Below are 20,672 nucleotides of genomic sequence, written 5' to 3'. Positions count from 1 at the left end.
TTTGTAATAGAGGTGGATATGGCAGTTATGGGGGTCTATACATACCTCTCGATAAGGGGTTTTGGTAGGTATGCACTTGAACTTATCCCAGTTGAGGAATAATTGCTAGTGGTGGTAGTAAGGCTAATGGTTGCCTTGGTGCATGGAGCATGGTGCCAGATTCCATCCTGATAGGTTTCCTTTGGTACCAACAATGAGATATAATAATCGTGGTGTTAGAAAAGAGCATAAAATTATTATTGTCTAGGCAACTCCATACTTATATGATTTTGGTGGAAAATTACACACCAGATCATATCTCTCTATGGGTGTCCAGCTTGAGGAACTAGTTAGTACTAGCCTTAAGGTTTAGGGATGGCCCTGAGCTGATTTTTTACCAACCCATCCATGCTATGTCCTTGATCAAGACTCTAGTTGTGCTAGTTAGGCACCCATAATCATTGAATGATGTGTCCCATATCTGTTGGTTTAAGAGATGGATGACTTCTTCTATGTCCTTATCTTGTAGATTGTCTACTAGGTTTAATGCCTCATAGCAACACTCATTAAAGATGTAGTGTATGGACGTGTAGAGATAGTTATGAAGTCTCTTGCTCCTTTGAGACCAGTCATAATCAATCAACGACGCAATAAGTCTAGTCTTTTGTGGGAGTTTCATTTCATGTAGAGATACTTGGTTCTAGCAATGTAGTCCCGCACACACTGACTCTCCTTCATCTTTCTTGAGGTTATGGATTTGTGCTATGGGTCTCCATTTGGCTTCACTAGGTAAGAATTCCATAATGAAGGTGTCTCAAGATCTCATATAGCTGGCCTTTTCAAGTGGGTTTAGAGACCTAAGCCATTGTCCTAATTTGCATTCTCAAAGGCAAAGTCCAAATGAACAAATCTTTGTGGGATTATCAATCCTTCCCATAGCCTCGCAAACTTTATTGAAGTTTTTTGTCCTGAATGGGATCTCAGTTCCATCAAATTTGGTCATCATCCTTGAGATGTGGATTGGCTATATTTTGCCCAACTCTAAGCCTCTAGGTGCTATGTTTGTGGCAACCCCCTATACTAAGCATATTGGGCTCTGGGATTTTACCCTTGAAATCTTTATTAGGGTTTCTATTTCTCCTTGTTGATTGATGTTCAGTTGTGAGGACATCCACTCCATTTAAGATTCCTAGCCATAGCCATAGTTATAGTTAGTCAAAGGTAGCCATAGTTATAGTTAGTCAAAGGTAGCCATAGTTGTGATGAGGACTTCCACTCCATTTAAGATTCCTAGCCATAGTTATAGTTAGTCAAAGGTAGCCATGGTTATAGTTAGTCAAAGGTAGCCATAGTTAAAGTTTGTGTTGCTACCCGCTCTTGCCTAAGATTTATGTTTGTTTTCATTTGCTAGAACACCTTGTTAATTGAGATCTGAGAAAGAAGGAAACAAATAACTTATTCTAAGAAATGAAATTTTAAGGGTTTGCTCTGCGAGTTTGTGGATCTGAGTAGTGACATGTGAAGGGGGTTGTCGGCACTTCCATAGATAAGAAAATTGTGCACATATTAAACATCAAGAAGGTGTGTGTGCACATGACCTGACTTTATTCCATCAAGAGAGTACATGTGTGTGATACATTGGTAGTAAGGAGGCAAAATTGAGAGAAGTTTTGAGAGAGTGTTTGAGGGGTGTGAGAGAAAGAGAGGTTATTTTAGGGTGTAAGAGCTTGATTGAAAGACTTGGTCCTCATAGTCGAGAGAGAGTCGAGAGCACAAGAGTTCCCTAGAGAGAGAGAGAGAGAGAGTGTGTGTGTGTGTGTATGCGCACACGTGCTCGCATGCATGCACGAGAGTGAGTGGGAGACAGAGAGAGCATGGCCACAATACTACATCCACAAGAACATGACCTCTTCACCAACATAAGCCCTAGCCACCTTTTTACAACACCAACACCACCAAACCAACCATGGCCCCGACCTCTTCGATAACAACTTGGCACTTCAAGCAGTCGGCATACTAACTCAAGCCACCAGCACCCACCAACCATACCCACTATGGCCACTTCAAAGAACGAAAACACCAATCACATCGGCACGATGAACATAACACACATCTAGCATCCTCAAAGCCATTGGCAAAGTTACAAGCCCCCTCATTCACAGCATACCGCAATGATGGCACACCAAGCCTAAAGCTAGCACAACCGCCAAGAAACCACCCGTCAAGAAACCACCCATCAGTACACCAACACTAACGTGTTGGCCAATAATGCAAAATGTTCATGCAATAACACTTAATCCGATCGCTACCAACATTTTGATAAGTAACAATAAACACCACACCGACGTCCATGCTCTTCATGACAGCTAGTAAGTGCAAGTAAACACTTCGCCTTCCTTTTATTGCTTATTTTGGCTCCCCAACTCAGTGGGTAGAGTGTTCCCCATGGAGGGTAAAGCTGGTATAGCTAGGTTTACCTGCACGTACAGCACCCGGATAGTCTAATTACTAAACAACTTGCAAATCTAAAAGAAAATCATGTATGACCAAACCCAAATCAACTTCCACTTTTACAACGAGACCCTTACACATTTTCAATGTGCACTTAACTATCATCACTCACATCCTTTCACCACCCGCACTTAGAAACCTAGACCTAGACAGTCCTTCCTACCTTGTGTCCCACCATCCATGAACCCATGCCTTCCATCGATCGATGGTCTCAATCACACTCACATCTTACACGCACAGCAGCATCCATGCCTTATGACAACACTTTACATGGTTGCCTTCAATCCAATTGTCTTGTCTTGTCTTCATCATTAAGTCTCATCCTTGCTCAATCCATCCCTCTTTCCATCCATCAATCACAATTTTGGTGTCCGCACACTTACAAGGGATACTAGCCTTCCATCCACGCATGACGACATGCTTGCACTTTGTGAAGATGCCAATCGGAGGTCTCTCCATCTTGCCCAATCAAATGGGCATCTCAATTGCGGTCTATGGAGTTGTCAAATCCATGCACCCAAACCGAGATCTTCACACAAAATGATGATTTAATCAACCACACTCTGCATCTCCCTCCAAGACACAAAACTTGCCTACATCTATGCTAATCAAGCAAGGTAGAGATGCCCAAATGGTCAAAGCGATGTTGTATGCCCAAGGTCAGCATAGTCCCACAATCTAAAATTACACCCCTAAGCCGCAAAACTTTGTAGTGCTTTCCTTCTTCCCACCATTGCCATGCTTCAAGCAAGCAGTTCGAGCCACTGACATTTTCAAAAGAGACTAAGAAGAACACAGATCCATTTGGTCATGTCTAATACGCCACCCATAGTTCGCGGTTTTTATATACCTACCAGACTAGGTGTTCTAAATTCTTCCATTCTCATAGACAACCCAACCCCATTCACACCTGTCTTATTGGATAGCCTCGTTACGTATCAACAACTAATTCTCTATCTAAAACCATGTATAAGAAGCAAAGATAGAAGAATGAAACATGCACATGAAAGTAAAGTGTTGGAGATTTCATTGAAAGAAGCTTCTACACGAGTACATCTTTTTTCCAATGCCCATGCATGCCATGTGCAATTATACACAGGCTTTGCATGGTAAAGACACATAGTCATTTTTTATTCATGAACTTGTATTGAACCTTATCACCAACAGCCACATCCAAGTGCATCTCTCAATGGAGGGACCATGGTAGGTGAAAGCCTGGCCCATGGTATGACCCATCTCCTAGATCTTCCTCAAATTAGAACAAATCTAATGTGGCCTTGTCTTCGACCACACCAACCAATGATCCACACTACCTCAATCTTAAGTGGTCAACAACGCTAGAACTTTTAAGCCACAAAGGCTGCCCACCTCCATTGTAACTGTTGAGCACAACCATGCACAAAGTCTATGCCATGCCTCAAACAACAGAATAATCTTGACTCCCCAAGAAAAGGTTTATCAAGTAAATGTCGAAGAGTGCAGCAAAGAGAGTCAAAGAAATCAGTTAATTTGGAGAAGTCTTCGTATGGATAATTACACACATGGGAGCACACCTTTCACCCACCATTTCCCGTCACGTGCATATTTCACTATGAGCATCACAATTCTTTTCACTTCTCAAATCTCACAGCACAAACAAACACATGCACCTACAATTAACCTTGTCAACGCCACACCATGGTGGACATAAGCCTGGCCCATGGTATGACCCATCGCCACTTGGATACCCCTCAATTTTATAGATACCTCCAATGAGCCTTCATAAATGTATCCTCTGCTTTGACTCTAATTTATCATCAACACAGCATCACCCTAGCTGACATATTCACCACCCACGAAGAAGCCTCATCTCCCAACATCACGTTGTGGCATTAGGCTATACTCTTTTGTCATATCATGAAGATTCGGGTTGCCATCTCCCCATGTAAATTGTTCCATGGTGGTCCTGGTGCTCATTCTACCAAGGGTGCAGATTGCTTCTACCAACTACCTGCTCCCAAACTCTACCACTTAACCTTGGTTTCTTACTTTATGACATATCCTATACCATCCACACGTTTCCACCCCATCAGCTACTTCACCACCAACACAATCATTTTCTTCAATAAGTCTTTAACAATAAAGAAGACACAATCATTCCCTTACACTGGTTTTCTTGTGAGATCCGATTATGGCTTGCCCAGACCCTCGTCGAAACACATCCAACAAGAAGATTACCTGGCAAACCATGTGGGGATCTTTTCAATGGCCGAGCTCGTAACTCTTGTGGTCTCCAAGCTACACCACTCCTTAAGTAGCAATCCCGACGTAGCCTCCTGCGTGCATTGTCACCCCGCCATGTTGCACTACTACGTACACTCGTCCCTCCTCTCACCTCACTTTACTCACCACACACTCACTAGCATGCATTAGAGAGAGATTAGTAAGAGGATTAGCAACAAGAGCCACACTCAATTGCACAATGGGAGAGTTCTTTGTGTATTATGAGAGATTTTCACGTATATACATGGCCATAAGTGTTCACACTCACTTAAACTGTGGCGATTGGGCACTTTAGACTCATAAGAGGCCTAATGCTATTACAATGACTACTCTCATAATATATCCATGAAGTACATCACTTGGGACTTCATCCTAAATTGCTACCACACGCTCTTGAAGGGAAAACTTCCATAAGTATTCCATCAGACCATTACGGGCGCCCGTCCAAGCTATAGATTTAGACACTATTACTTCATATCTTGAATGTATGACCTTTTGGTGTGTCTACCCTGGCTCCTTGATGTAAGATAATGGAAGTAGCTCTTGTTAACCCTAGAAATGGGTTTATATTATCCCCTTCCTTGCCAATCACGTCCTCGTGGATCGTGTTGAAGACCTTTGTGTGGGAAGAATTGACAACGTTTGTTGATGGCTTTTGATGTTGAAGTGACGTTCAATTGTCATTGTTCCTCTGGAAGAAATGATAAATGCTAGTTATTAAATGACAAGGTTAGTGATTAGTGAGCAATCTTAACAGGGGTGTGGATTTTTATTATTACATTTTTATATTTTTGTGGGTATATTTTTTGCTCACTTTGTTTTTGGTAATCATAAGCAAAGGTACATGTTATTTGTGTTAGTTGGGAAACTAAGAGATGTTGATAATGGGGGAGAAGAGAAGGAAGGATCTGGAGGAATGGGGGAGAAGAGAAGGAAGGATCTAGAGAAGAGAAGAAAGGATCTGGAGGAATGTAGACAAAATCATCAGAACGAGATTGTGATTCTCAATTCCTCATCTGATTTATTGAAGTGACATTCATCACTTGAAGAATTTGGCCTTCGATGATGTCCCTTTTTGTGAGACAAGATTCTTGTAAAATGTTATCAAGTAAGACTTGTTCTTGCATGCTTCTTCCCATGTGCTTTTTATTATTTTATGTATTTTAAGTGTTCTATGAAGTAGATATACATGAAGTACATGAAATGAGTCAAATAGACTCTTATTGACTTGCAGCTTTTGTTGAAGTAACCACTTATTGGTGAGACATGAAAGAATTACAACAACTTGCAAGTTTATCATAGACATCTTCACTAAGGAATAGAGATCAATGAAGACTCTAGTTTTCATTTGGAGAGATTTACAATTTGAAGAAAAATCCCAAGCGATGGGTTGTACCATTAACTAGGCTTTCGCCCACCATGGCCCCCCCCATCTAGAGATGTACTTGGAAAGTTGTCCGATAATGAGGCTTTGGTGTGCCAATGTCCTCCAGTGCATGAGTATGGATATGTACTCATGGAGTAGCTGCTACATTAACTTAGCCAAAAGAATAGTAAGTTTTAAGCTTAACAAAAAAGTATTGGCCTATTGAAGATCGTTGGGAGTTTCTTGTGATATTCTACCATTTTCAGGTAGGCCATTTGTGTGAATCCCTTGTGTTTTTGTCCTTTTCTCTCTCTCTCTCTCTCTCTCTCTCTCTCTCTCTCTCTCTCTCTCTCTCTCTCTCTCTCTCTCTCTCTCTCTCTCTTTTATTACCACCTTGTAAGCAACAAGTTCTTGTGGCTACTCTCCTTTTTTAGAGAATAGGTTATGTTTGCCGCGTAGCTTCTATACTCATGCTTGTGATCCAAAGGGGTGAAAAGTTTCTCCTTGATGCACTCGTAAGTCTCCGTTTGTTGCAGACGTGGAATTGATTCTTGAATTTGTGACTCAAGTGTTGTCAAGGCGGTAGTTATAGCTTTTGGTTGGTTGCCATTAGTGTCTAAACATGCAATCTCTTGTGTATGTGTTGTATGCATGAGAGGAGTTGAGTGGCTTGCTTGGGCCTCCATTCTTGTCAAACTTTAGGTGTTCTTGTAATTGAATTCGGTGGGGTGAAGCTTTCTTCACTTTGTATGAGCTTAGCAACCATATGATGGGATTTCCATCATAATATTCTTTTTCTTCAAGCATGTGCATAGGTACCCATCTTTGATGTGAATAGTATAGATTGGTGTGGCTGATGCTTTGGTGCTGAGGTTTCTTTCTTTGTGCAGGCTTAGGTGACTTCTTGATGCGCTTGGGAATCTAAGCTCTGGTATTACCATTGAGCCTACAATAATCTTTTTGGTACCCACACTTGTTGAGTGGTAGAAGTTCTTTAAGGAGCTCGCATAGGCTTTTGTGGATGACGTGCGGAGAACTTTTATGCTTCTTTGGCCTTTGAGTTTTGCATTGAGAAAGAGGCTTTGATTGGAGGCACCCAAATTGCATTGGCACCTTTCTAGTAGCCTTGAGCTACAAGTAGCTTCTTTTTTACCCACATTTTGATACCTTTAAGATACCTCGATTTTGGTTATCGTGATGGAGTTTTCTTTTTGACTAAAGCGGAAGGTTTGGGGCCCTCCTTCATATTGGTTGGCGCTGAGGTTACGGGTTTGAGACTCATGGGCGGTCTTGAGATGACAATGAGGCTTGAGTATCTTGTGGAGTGGTGGCTACGAATGACGAGGCTTTTGAGCATGCAACCTTCTCCTTTGGTGAGATTGGTCAATGAGGAGTTGTCAAGGTCGTGGCTTTTCCTTTGCACTCCTTTTTAGAGATAGATGGTTGCGCTTGGGAGACTTCTTTATGAATAGCTATTGATTGCAAGGTTTTGGCAGTGGATTTTGTTGGTGAGGATGGAGTTGAAGGGGTAGATTCTTTGTCGAAGTTGGTTATTGATGTAGATGGTAGGTCTTTTACTAGAGAGGCTTTTGAGAACGAGGCTTGTATCTTTTTACGCTCAGCATCATATAGATATGTCAATGTAGGAGCCGCTTCCTTTTGCAGTATGGTATCAACTTTGTGTCATTGACCATCATGAGAACCCTACTACTGGTAGGAGCAAAGCACAGTGGTACTTAAGCAACAATAATCCATTTATGTCCCAAGATCACATCTGCTTCCAACACATAACACCAGAAAAAACTTGTAAGAGGATTAGATTCTATATACATTGTTTGTTCAAAGTACCCAAAACATGGCATGTTCATGTCTTTTGTGTGAACAAAATTCCTTCAGGATGAGCCTGAAGTGTTGGTTGACCTAACAAATCCCATAGCTCGAGGGGTCATGAGATTGTGTTCTCTTTGTGGGGATAAAGTTGTGCTTGGATTATGTTGATTTTATTGTAAAGTTCAAATCCAACCATAATGTTATATGCACATTATGTGTGCATATACTAGGAGGCTAGGCTTGTGAGCATGGGAGCATGGGAACAAGCTCTAATGGAGCATGGGTTAGGATGAACCTTAAGGGTTAAGGTTAGGGTCAGGCATCCACGGGTCACACATGGAAAATGGAGTCAATAGTCACTTGAGAGCCCTCCTATATAATAGGGGCATGGGGCACACTCAAGGGAGGCTACACTGGGCTAGGTTACGTTATGTTCTCTTGTGTAAAGGATTGTAACTACTCACCTACCATTTCACACTGTAGCTACATGCTGTTGGATTGGAGTCATACCTCTTGATGGTATGGGACATCAAGGGTAAGAAATGATGTACTTCATTATAATTCATGTGTGCATCCCTTGGGCTCGGGGGTGGTCGGGTGGATGAGTTTATGCGTGATTTATACATGTTTATGCATAACAATTATCTAGAGAGATCTTAGGATTTTAACAATGGTATCAGAGCAATCTCTAGTTAATTGTTGTTATTTTTTCTTTCTTATTCTAATTTTTAGTATTTTTTAAAGTAAATTTTAATACTTACTAAATAAAAATATTATTTTGTTGATTTGTTTTTATGATTATCACGTGGATCGTCGATATGCCTGGAGGGCGTGTTTCTTCTATTTAATGGACGAATCGATGTTGCGAGGGAATTCTATGAGTTTAATGCTATTTTTTCTATATAAAAAATGTTTGAAATAAGCATTTATGAAATTTTTACCAAAATACCACACAATTGTTTTTGTGTGGATATTTGTGGTAGAGTGAATTTCTTGAATTTCTATAATTTTTGTGTAGATATTTGTGGTAGAGTGAATTTCTTGAATTTTTATAATTTTTAGAAATTTTCTCTAATTTTTTAGAAGTTTTTAGAGCATTTTTTTGGAAACAAAATGTATTTTTTAAGCATTTTGACAGGTTTTCTACGGAGATGTTATCGATTTTCTGCCAATTTTTTTTGCTGAAATGCAGTGTGGGGTAGCCAATTGATGCATTGAATGCTCTCCCGTGCGTGGGACCCTCTTCTCCTCTCAAATAGAAATTTCTCTTCTATTTTCCTCTCTCGCGTGTGAACGCCTCTTATTAGGCACAAATTGATTAAATTTTAATCATAATTAAACTTTAATTATGATTAAGATAATCTTAATTAATGGTTAATCCTCCTCTCTGTTAACAAAGAAGGAGGGGTGGAGAAAGAGAGAAGATGGGAGATGAATGGAAGAGAGGAGAGAGGAGGAGACTCCTCTCCCTCTGTCAAGATAAATTGCGCACACGGGGGGGGTTTCGAAAAATCGCCACCCCCCAAAAAATATTTTTTAAAGGTTTTTAAAACCTTTGCTTTAAAATTTTTATTTAAAGCTTTTAAATATATAAAAAAAGAGTTCTTTTTTCAAAAAAGCTTTTCAATGTTTCTCAAAAAAGCTTGAAAAAAAAGGGAAAAAGAGATTTGGTTACCTTAAAATTTTTCTTTTTTCATTGAATTTTTTTTTCTTGGAATTTCTTGGATTTCCGCATTCCTAGGAAACCTAATGGCTTTCCGAATTCCAGGAAATCTTTTGATCTTTCGGATTTCGGAAACTTTTGAACTTTCACATTCATAATTTTTTTTGTCTTTTCATTTTCTCGAAACTGTTGGCTTTCCGTATTCCGGGAAAACCATTGGGATTCTGAATTTTTTTGACCTTTCGTATTCTAATGCGTTCGGGGTAAATTAAAATTTTTTAAAAATTCTTAAAAATTAGTGAAAAATAGATAAAGGTTATTTCAATTTTTTGGAAAATGTGGGGTTGGTATTTGGCATGTGGTGTGTCCATTCGGGCACCCGTGACCATTCAAATTCTTTTAAAAATATATTTTTTTGACCCAAAAATTTAGAAAATCTATTAAAATTATAAATTTTCATTAGATTTGAGAATTGTCAGGCGGAATTCAAAATTTCTTGAACGATGGGATTCTCAAGAGAAATTAGAAATTTTCTTTAAAATATTTTTAAAAAACCTAGAAATTGGTATTTTTTTTAAAATATCAATGGTTTTTTGGCAAATCTAATTGCCAAAAAATTTCTGAAAAAATATAGGTTGGAATGCCATATGATAGGTTTGGTGGAATTCAAAATTATCATTTTTTGAGGCCCTATAAAATTAGAAAAAATAAATAAAATTATCATGATATTTTTTTTCTCTCGAGAATTTAATATTTTCGAGGGTTATTTAATGTTGAAGTACGTTTTCTCGTACTGACTTTAGATAGATGCGGTTTATTCGTATATTATTAATATAATTATACCTCATATTAGTAGTTATTTCTGTTTGGATTAATTCTAAACGATGTTTTCATGATTTTTTACCATTGTTAGCCATTCTTTTTGGACATGTTCCTTAATTTCTTCAATGATGGCTAGATTCTGCGTTCAAAGTATGTCTGACCTTTGACACTTTTTCATGATAATTTATTTTGCACTTGTTTAGGTGTGGTCTGTGCTTAATTTCTTAAGCCTAAGATAAATTCTATTATGGGTTAGTTGATCTGTTTGTTTTGGTGGATTTATTAGATGTTTTCCAAGTTTTATATGGACTCATCAGGTTCCACCTAGATCACTTGTGTCTAGGGGTTTTTTAATGAGTGCGCAAGGACGATTTTAGTATTGATGTAACTGTAGGTGAATTAGTGTTAGTATACACTCAATGTCCGCCTCTCAGCATGTATCTCACTTTGATGTATAATGCACATTTGTTAGGCCCCCATTATAAGGAGTAGCCATGGTGCATATGTCTTTAGTGGGAACCCCGGCTTAGACGCGGATGGGGTCATTATTGTGACCATTGATGATGGTTAGGAGATGGTCTCAGGGGTATGAGTACCTCGGCTGGGGGTCCCAAGGGGGTTAGCAACTCCCTTGGCGGGGGTTCGCGGGGGGGAGCCCAAGGCGACGGTATGAGGAATATTCCATAGAATATTCTCTCAAATACTTGGTCCATCATTATAGTGGGCGGTGGTCGGTGGGCCGCGTTCTTGATACACGAGCGGTGATCGTGTCTATGCTGTGTAACCACCCTCATTGTATACGCGTTTACCACACCGGCTACATGGACATGGTTGCCATGAGCTAAGGCATCCAACGCTTGTGAGTATCCACCCCCTTCTACACCTCGTACATACTCCATCCAGAGTTTGTCTAGATCGCCATCTATGCTCTCCTTGAGAGCGCACGGGTAGACAGCACCATCACTTGTACCTCTTTGGTATAATCAGAATTTTAAATTCTCTCCATTGTGTATCTATTGCATTGTCTATTGTGCTTTGTCTTACTATCTCTTTCCGCTGTGCCATATTCTTTTATGGTATCAGAGCTTAGGTGCTCTTAGCAGGAATAGTGCATAAAGTTTAGTCTTTCTTTTTTGCATAGAATCCTAGGAGTGATGGCTTCTACCTCTTCTACTGCTACCTGCTGCACCAAACTTGCGTATTCACCCACCTACCTTCACGGAAGACAAGCTTGATGGGACAAACTATACTCTTTGAAAATTTAAAATCAATGTCATTCTAGACTCTTATGAGCTCCTAGAAACTGTTCTGGGAATGGATGTAGAACCAGTGGTGGGAAATCCCGACCCCAACAACCCTACAAACATGCTTCCGCAGACGCTACACTTCTTCGGGCATGGAGAAGGCATAATGCTGACGCACTTCGTGCCATTGTCACCAGCGTAAGTGATTCTGTTCTCACTCTGATTCAACATACTACCAAGGCTACAGAGGTTTGGATCATACTCAGAAATTAATATGAGACTCGCACTCAGACCAAGATTTTGAACCTGGAACATCAGCTTGCTCTGCTGAAAAGTTTGTTGAAGGAGAAGCTATTGAAGCATTTATCCCGCGGATCAAAAATTTACGAAATCAAATGGCTGCTGTAGGGATTACACACACTAGTGAGAGGAGTTGACCCCGGAGGTGCATCCGAATTCTTCCACAGGAGTATGACGGCTTGGCTACATCACTAAATACTCGGGTTAGAGTACCATATTTATCATTTGAAGAATTTAGTGCTATGCTACTTGAGGAGGAGATGCGACTAAAGACCTGCGATGGTAGTGATGCTGCATTTTCGGCCAATGCTAAAGGCAAAGGCACGACATCTTCTGGATGAGAAGAAGAAGAAGCCAAAGAAGAAGAAGTTTCAAGGGAGCTATTATTACTGTGACAATAAGGGTCACGATGTCAAAGACTATAGAAAGAAGCAGGCTAACGAGAAGAACGGCACCTTAAAGTCTTCGTGGAAGGGAAAGGAGTCAGTCAACAATGTCAAGACCAAGCTTGAACTTTGGGTTTCCATTGAAGAGGTATGTTCATCTGCTCAGGCTCCAGTTGATGATTCATGGATTTTGGATAGTGGAGCATCCCGACACATGACCAGTAAGAAGGGCTAGTATAGTTCCTGGAAGCCTCTACAGGAACCCATCAGTGTTCTTGTTGTTGGGAATAATGCTAAATGTCCAGCCGAAGGGTCTGCATCCATATCTTTTGTGGTAGCTATAGGTGAAGAGAAGAAGCTGTCAAATGTGCTCTATGTACCCCAAATAAAGAGAAATCTACTATCAATTGCTGCGATTGACAGATCGTGGGCTTGAAGTGCGCTTCAAGAAAACTGAAGCAAAAATTCTAGATGTTGTTGGCAAGGTAGTCGACAAAGGAGTAAGGCGGCAACAACCACTACGAGCTGAGTGCCCTTACAGTGTCTCCAGATAAGAGCACAAGCAAGCTTTGGCGCACATGAGCAATTTAGTCACATTGGATTTGCCGTTGCTAAAGGAGATGCAGAAAAAGGGTATGGTAGCTAATTTGCCTGCATTTTCAGAATTGCAGGAACCATGTGAAGCTTGTATGATGGGCAAGCAACAACACAAGGCATTTCCACAGGAAAGCAGCAATCAGGCAAAGACTCCTCTAGAGCTAGTACATGCTAATCTTTGTGGTAAAATGTCTACTACTGCATTAGGGGGATCTTCTTACTTTATGATGTTAGTCGATGATTACAGTAGGAAGATGTGGGTTTATTTCCTTCGAGATAAGGCTAAAGCTTTTGGCAAGTTCAAATAGTGGCATAACCTTGTGAAAAATGAGACAAGAAAGAAGGTGAAGAAGTTTCGTAGTACAGATTGAGGAGGATAATTCCTTTCAACGGAATTTGATAGCTACTACAAGGAGAATGGCATCAAGCGCCAGCTCACCACTGCTCACACACCTCAACAAAATGGTGTTATAGAACGCCGCATCGAACTGTCATGGTGGAGATGGCTCGATGCATGTTGAAGGAAAAGGGTTTGCCCAATAAATTTTGGGCTGAAGCAGCCAACACATCAGTGTATGTCCTCAATCAGAGCTACACAGAGGCACTCAAGGATGTTACACCACCTCAAGAGGCCTTCTCTGGTAAGAAACATTTGGCTGTGAATGTTATGTGCATATTCCAGATGCATCCATGACCAAGCTAGATGCCAAAAGCAACAAGTGTATCTTTCTTGAATATAGTCAAGAGTTGAAGGCATATCGACTCTACGTACAAAGGAAAAGAAGATTGTGGCCAGCGGAGATGTGGTATTTGCAGAACAGCCACACTCAGTGGAGGAAGGAGATCCGTCCACTCTATCATCAACCACGAGAAATAGTCCACCATGAGCCCAACCTACCGGTCACATTTCCAAGGAGGAGGAGTTTTCAAAGGATGAAGACTCTCACATATCAGAACAGCCTGCTGCTACACCACAAGGAAAGCCACTTCCAAAGTGCGCACAACAGCTCTTTGATGAGCATAATCCAGTACTACTTGAGAAGCCAGAATCTTTAGCCGATGGACCATGCAGATCAAGGAGAATAGAGGAGCAGAGAAGAGCATCTCATCTCATTGTCAATATGGCCTTGATGGTTGAGATAATGGGAAATGTGAAGAAGACAGCCACCTTGGATGATGATGAAGCCTTAGCAAATCCAAAGTGGAAAGCCGCGATGCAGTCTAAGTATGACAGCATCATAAAGAACAACACCTGGGAGCTAGTTGACCGACCACCAAACAAAAAGGTAATTCGTACCAAATGGGTTTGGAAAGCTAAGTATAAGGCTGATGGCTCATTTGAAAAATACAAAGCTAGGTTGGTTGCACAGAGATTTATAGAGGTAGAGGGTTTCGACTTTGATGAAACCTTTGCTCCCACAGCTAGTATGACAATTATCAAGGCGATACTTGCCTTGGCTGCTCACAAAAAGTGGCCAGTCTTTCACATGGATGTCAAATTGGCATTTCTAAACGGCCATCTCAAGGAGGAGGTATATGGAGCTCAACCACCAGGTTTTGAGATGCCTAGATCAGAAAACAAAGTTTGCGGTCTAAAGAGGGCAATGTACGGGCTGAAACAAGCCCCAAGTGCATGGTATCACAGGATAGACCAATTTTTCAAAAAGATTGGGTTTATAAGAAGTGCTTCTGACGCTAACTTCTATGTTTTAAAAAGTCATTTTGGCAAGATTGTTTTGGTTGTCTTGTATGTAGATGACTTAAACATTTCAGGTGTGACAATGAAGAGATGATCCAGAGAAGACAATGGATATGCTGAGCCATGAGTTTGAGATAACTGACTTGGGTCTTATGCATTTCTATTTGGGGATTGAGGTTTGGCAAGAGTTAGGTAAAATCTTCGTTTCGCAGCAAAAGTATGCTTGGGAGATTCTCAAAGCATTTGGGAGGATGACAAACTGCAAGCCTGTGTCTACGCCAATGGAAGTGAACATGAAGCTTTCTGCAGAAGATTCTTCATCACTTGTTGACATCAGGAAGTACATGAAGTTGGTGGGGAGTTTGATTTTTCTCATTAACACTAGACCTAATATAAGCTTCACAATTGGTGTGTTGAGCAGGTTTTCCAACAAGCCACGAGAGAGTCATTGGAAGGAAGGGATGAGGGTACTTAGGTACATTAAAGGTACTCTTGAGAGTATAGCATCACTTATAGAATGGGTGACACTCTAACAGGTTATTGTGACTCAGATTGGCAATGAGATTGTGATTCTAGGAAATCAGTTTTTGGATATTGTTTTTTGCTTGGTTCTAATGCTTTCTCTTGGACCAGTAAAAAGAAACCTACAGTGACGCTTTCTTCCACAGAGGCTTAGTATAAGGCAGCTTGCTTTCTTCCACAGAGGCTTAGTATAAGGCAGCTTGCTTTGCTGCATGTGAGGTAGTATGGCTGAGGAGAATCTTGGTTGACATGGGAGTTCAGATTAGGGAGGCTACAGTCTTGAGGTGCGACAATCAGAGTTGCATAGCTATCTCCAAGAACCATGTGTTTCATGCTCACACAAAGCACATTGAGATTTAGTATCATTATGTGTGGGAGCTGATAGAGGATGAGATAGTGGAGCTGGAGTATTGCTCTACAGAGCAAAACTGTGCCGACATCTTCACCAAGGCTCTTGGGAAGGACCAGCTTACTCAGCATATTTATTGACTTGACGTTGGGCCAAAAACCTAGTTCATCTTCGGGTGGACATTGAGGGGGGGTGTTAGTATACACTCAATGCTGCCCGCCTCTCAGCATGTATCTCACTTTGATGGATAATGCACATTTGTTAGGCCCCTAATATGAGGAGTAGCCATGGTGCATATGTCTTTAGTGGGAACCCCGGCTGATGGGGTCATTATTGTGGCCATTGATGATGGTTAGGAGATGGTCAGGGGTACGAGCATTAGCTGGGGTACGGGGCATCGCCCCGCCGGCTGGGAGGTCCTAGGGGGGCTAGCAACCCCTCTGCCGAGGTTTGGGGGTCCAGGTTGCGGGAGCCCCCGAGGCGACGGTATGAGAAATATTCCCTCGAATACTAGGTCCATCATTAGTGGGCTGTGGTTGGTCAACCGCATTCTTGATACGGGAGCGACGACCGTGTCTATGCAGTGTAACTGCCCTCGTTGTATACGCATCTACCACACCGGCTACAATACTATATATGGACATGGTTGCCCATGAGCTAAGGCATCCAATGCTTGTGAGTATCAACCCCCTTCTACACCTCATACATACTCCATCTAGAGTTTGTCTAGATCGCCATCTAAGCTCTACTTGAGAGCGCACGGGTGGACAACACCATCACTTGTACCTCTTTGGTATAATCAGAATTTTAAATTCTCTCCATTTTGTATCTATTGCATTGTCTATTGTGCTTTGTCTTGCTATCTCTTTTCGCTGTACCATATTCTTTTAATTAGGACATTGACATGTGTCGTGACCCAAAGCTTTGCAATATTTGTAAAATTGAAAGACAGGCTTAGAGTACGCACATTAGGGATTGGGGCGGTAGTGGTGGCAAAGAACACAAGGCATTAGGTCCACCACTTTAAGAGGCATCAGGGATATTTTATCTTGAGGGAGATCATTTCGTGTTGGAGATTTTGGTTCAAAGCTTTTAATAAGCAAGGCTGTGTAGAATTTAGGAAATGACAATTTCTAGATCAATTTTTCTTTAGCCTTAACTTCACTTAGTTTAGATGAGGTACATCTCATATTGTGATCATCCTCCATCATGTTGTCATCTAAATGTATTGCTTCTTTACAGCATTAATTGAATGTTTTTGGATTGGATACAATGATCAAGTTGTGTAAGTTGTTTTTCTTTATGCCCATCATGAAACATCTCTTCAATTGAGCATCGTTTAGTTTCTCCCATGGCTCACATCATGAGTCCAAGATTTTTATCCGAAAGATAAAATCTCTAATGGTTTCGTTTTGTTTTCGCTCAATCGAATGAGTTCTCTTTCTGCACTCCAACTGATAACCTTGTCTTGAAAAGCCATGGGATAAAGACTGTTCTCAAGGTTCTGAAATTCACCTTAATCGTAGGTATCAATGTGATGAACCATCGACTAGCCTTTCCCACTAAGCAAAGATTCAACACAGGTACCTTGGTGGGATAGTTGAATTTCCAAAGGCTTCACATCTTTGTTCCAACATTTGCATGAATTGAATAAGATCGATCATTCCATCGCACTTGCCCATGATTTTGAAAATCTCTATGCGCGTGTTTTTGGATGAGTCACTAAGGCCGTGTGGGTGCTCTTGTGGTTAGGACCTCATTTACTCCTTGGGCGACTCCCCTTCCTAGATTAGTCAATGTATCCAAGGTGTGGATATTTAGGGGTTACAAAGGGTTGGTATCTAGCACCTCTAAAGGTTTAGGACTTGTGGTAGTGCTAGGCGAGGAACTAAATCTCGGAGAGATTGATATGACAAGGGATGTTAAACCCAATGACACACCTGTTGTCAGCATGGCAAATGGGATTGAAAGGTGCATTTGGGGCATGGATCTCAATGGCTCAAAGATTTCAACCATTGGGTTCAGTTTGGGTATGGGTTGACGTAATATCTCTTATCATTGCCATATCTTGATGCTGTCAATTTCTTCTTAATGAGCAAGAGTACACGTGTTTTTTTTTGCTTTTTAGAGTTTATTAGAGCTCGTAACAGTCTTAGGAGGCCTGGCATATCCTTCTCTAGGTCAACCGATTGCCCTAATTTGCTTAGAAGTAAGCACGTAAGCCATTTTTTCAAAAAAAGTACATGCCACTAGTTTCTCAGATAGAAGACGAGATCTCAAAAGCGCATGTGAACGTCCTTAGAATGAACTTTTATAAAAAACGTGCATGCCAGTAGCATCCCAGATGGAAGAGAAGATCTCAAAACTTATTTTCATCGTCTCAAGATAAAAAAAATTCAGAAAGATTTTTCCTTTTCTGCAACCTGTTTTTAATGTGTCCAAAAGGAATTTGAAAAAGCGTTATATGAGAGAGTTGTAATATTTTTAAAATACTACAACTTTCTCTCTTAGATTTTTCGTGATTTTATAGTTTAGATACTAAAAAAGTAGCCCGAATATGATACGTAATCTTTTTCAAGCTATTTTAAGTGATTTTATGCTTTTAACACGTTTTGGCTCAAATTTGAGAGCTACTGATCGGAGGTCAAAACGATAAATTTTTCTCTCAAATGCTTAGACCAATTTCGAAGAACTCAATTAAGGCTTTCCGAGGAGCACTAGAACATGTTTATCGATCTCACGGTTTCGGAGATATGGACCTTGAAACATGACTATTTTTTATACTCGCTTTTTTTTTTCCACCCACGGACTCTCTTTTCTCGTCGTAAAATGGAGAGACCTTTTCACACCATAAAGTTTTTTTTTTCCAAGAACCTTTTCACATCGTGAAATGAAGACACCCTTTCACGCTGTGAAATGAAAGAAACTTCACGCCGTAAAGTTTTTTTTTTTTTTTTTTGCTTCATGGACCGATCTCACACTATGAAATACAAAGGATCTCACGTCGTAAAGCTTTTTTTTTTAAGTCTAGAGAAAAATTTGAGTTTTCTTGTGAAAGAAATATTTTTTGAATTATAAATTAAAGATGGATATTTTTTTGAATTATAAATTAGAGACGGATATTTTTTTTAAGTGAAATTAAAAAGGTCAACACTTTTAAGATACCTCCATAAATGACATCCAAAATAGACAAGTTGACAACTCGTTGATATCTTTACATTAAATACTCTTTAACCACTAATGAGTTGTGTAAAAATATGATTAAAAATTAATTAAAAAATTAACTTTTACTAATCTTTTTTTCTTTTTGGACTAATTAAAAGCTTAAATTAACCACTAATCATTAAATAATTCACACGATTAAACACATCATTAAATAAAACATAAAATTATCAAACTATATACATCAACTAATGTGTAAATTAATCCATAGTTAGAAATTAATTAAACTCTTAATTTTAATCTATTCTCTTTATGCAAAATTAAACAAAAGAGAAATTCTTCCAAGTAATAAAAAAAATATTTAATTAGATATTTTGATGCATCTAGATTCTCTCAAAACATTCAAGAACACTAATTTCGACTTCTTACATGATCGAAATGGACTCCAAACAATATATTTATAAATTCTTTTTAACTCGTGGAATAGGTTAATCACTCTTAGCATAGATTAATCGCTATCACATGCTCATGAAATGAAAATCCCTATATTCCCTCGTCTTTTATGAGAGAGAACCATTGTAAAGGATACTCTCCTTGTGCCCCCATCTAGGCATAGACAACTCTCTCTTCACCCTTGTAACAAAAGAGCATGTCTATGTAACAACTTAGTGAGGATGCGACAGACGAGGTAACACATGCCACATAGGAAAGTTGTAGATTACGGTTCTAAGGTGACATCTAACAACACATGCTTTGACAAGGCTAAGGTAAGATCTTGACTTGAACACTACGCAAGCAAAATCTATAAAAGTACCATCATTACATTACAAAGTCCTTTCTTGAAAGATGTGCAAAAAATAAAGCAACATGAAGTCACAACCCAATGGCTATTTCACTGGGACGAAGACTAAAGAAAGAAGCAAGCCTACTCCATTATACAAGCCAAATTCACCTCTTCTTGCACAAGCAACTAATAAGTATACTTAAAAATTTTGGACTCCACAAACAAAGTGACAACAACCATCGAAGTATATCATGCAAACAAAAATGAACACCATCGAAGTATATCATGCAAGTAGAAATGAACACCATCGAAGTAGTTGGTGATAGTGCTTGTTGCTAATAATCAGAGAAGGAATGATATAAAAGACCTTAAAAAGATCAAACATAAGAATTTCATGTAAATTTGAGAATGTTGATGTGAAATACACCCCCCTTACCACCCTCAAACTATAGCTTTGTACAAATGTTGGACTTTCAAAATCATTAAGTATCGAGTGAATGTAAATAAAGAGGTGATGCAATCTACTTGTAAAATGGACACCCAACTTAAATTCGCCTTAGTGTCCAAGCTAACACTAGTTTGTTGATTTAACATGACATAAAAGTGCCCTTTTTAATATTAGAGAAAGTTACTTTGACAATATGAACTTTTCTCCAATGAGAATTTCCTTCAAGGTCTATATCATGCATGAGCAAAGAGACAAAAAAACACAAAACAAGAGATTCAATGATGCATTTCATATCCTGTCAACAAATGGGAGGATATGATGTCGCGTGTGTTAGTATAAAAGCCTAATATATAATGCCCAAAACAACAAACCTAGATTCTACACTACTATCATAAAGAACACAATTTGAGACTTGGAAATACTAATATGTTTATGTACCCAAAAAAATTCAAAAAAAATGCAAATGTCAAATACATTCTAAAAATACAATTATAAAATAAACACCTTGTGAATCTACATTTTCAAACACATCAAAAATTTTGAGCCCCAAATGATGTTTTTTGTAACTAGCTCCAAAAGTTGTGCATGAACATACATTGACAAACTGATAAGAGTCCAAAAAAAATCTCATAGCAAACTAGAAAGCTAACTAGGTACCGATGAACAATTCATAATGCTTCTGATGGATAATGGGATTCATGTTCACAAGCGCATTTGAATGGGAAAAAAAAGGTCTTCACATATGCAA

Source organism: Cibotium barometz, chromosome 10, assembly GCF_041138505.1.
Source record: "Cibotium barometz isolate CiBa-2024 chromosome 10, ASM4113850v1, whole genome shotgun sequence".
Classification (NCBI taxonomy): domain Eukaryota; kingdom Viridiplantae; phylum Streptophyta; class Polypodiopsida; order Cyatheales; family Cibotiaceae; genus Cibotium; species Cibotium barometz.
Note: the sequence above shows the minus strand (reverse complement) of the source record.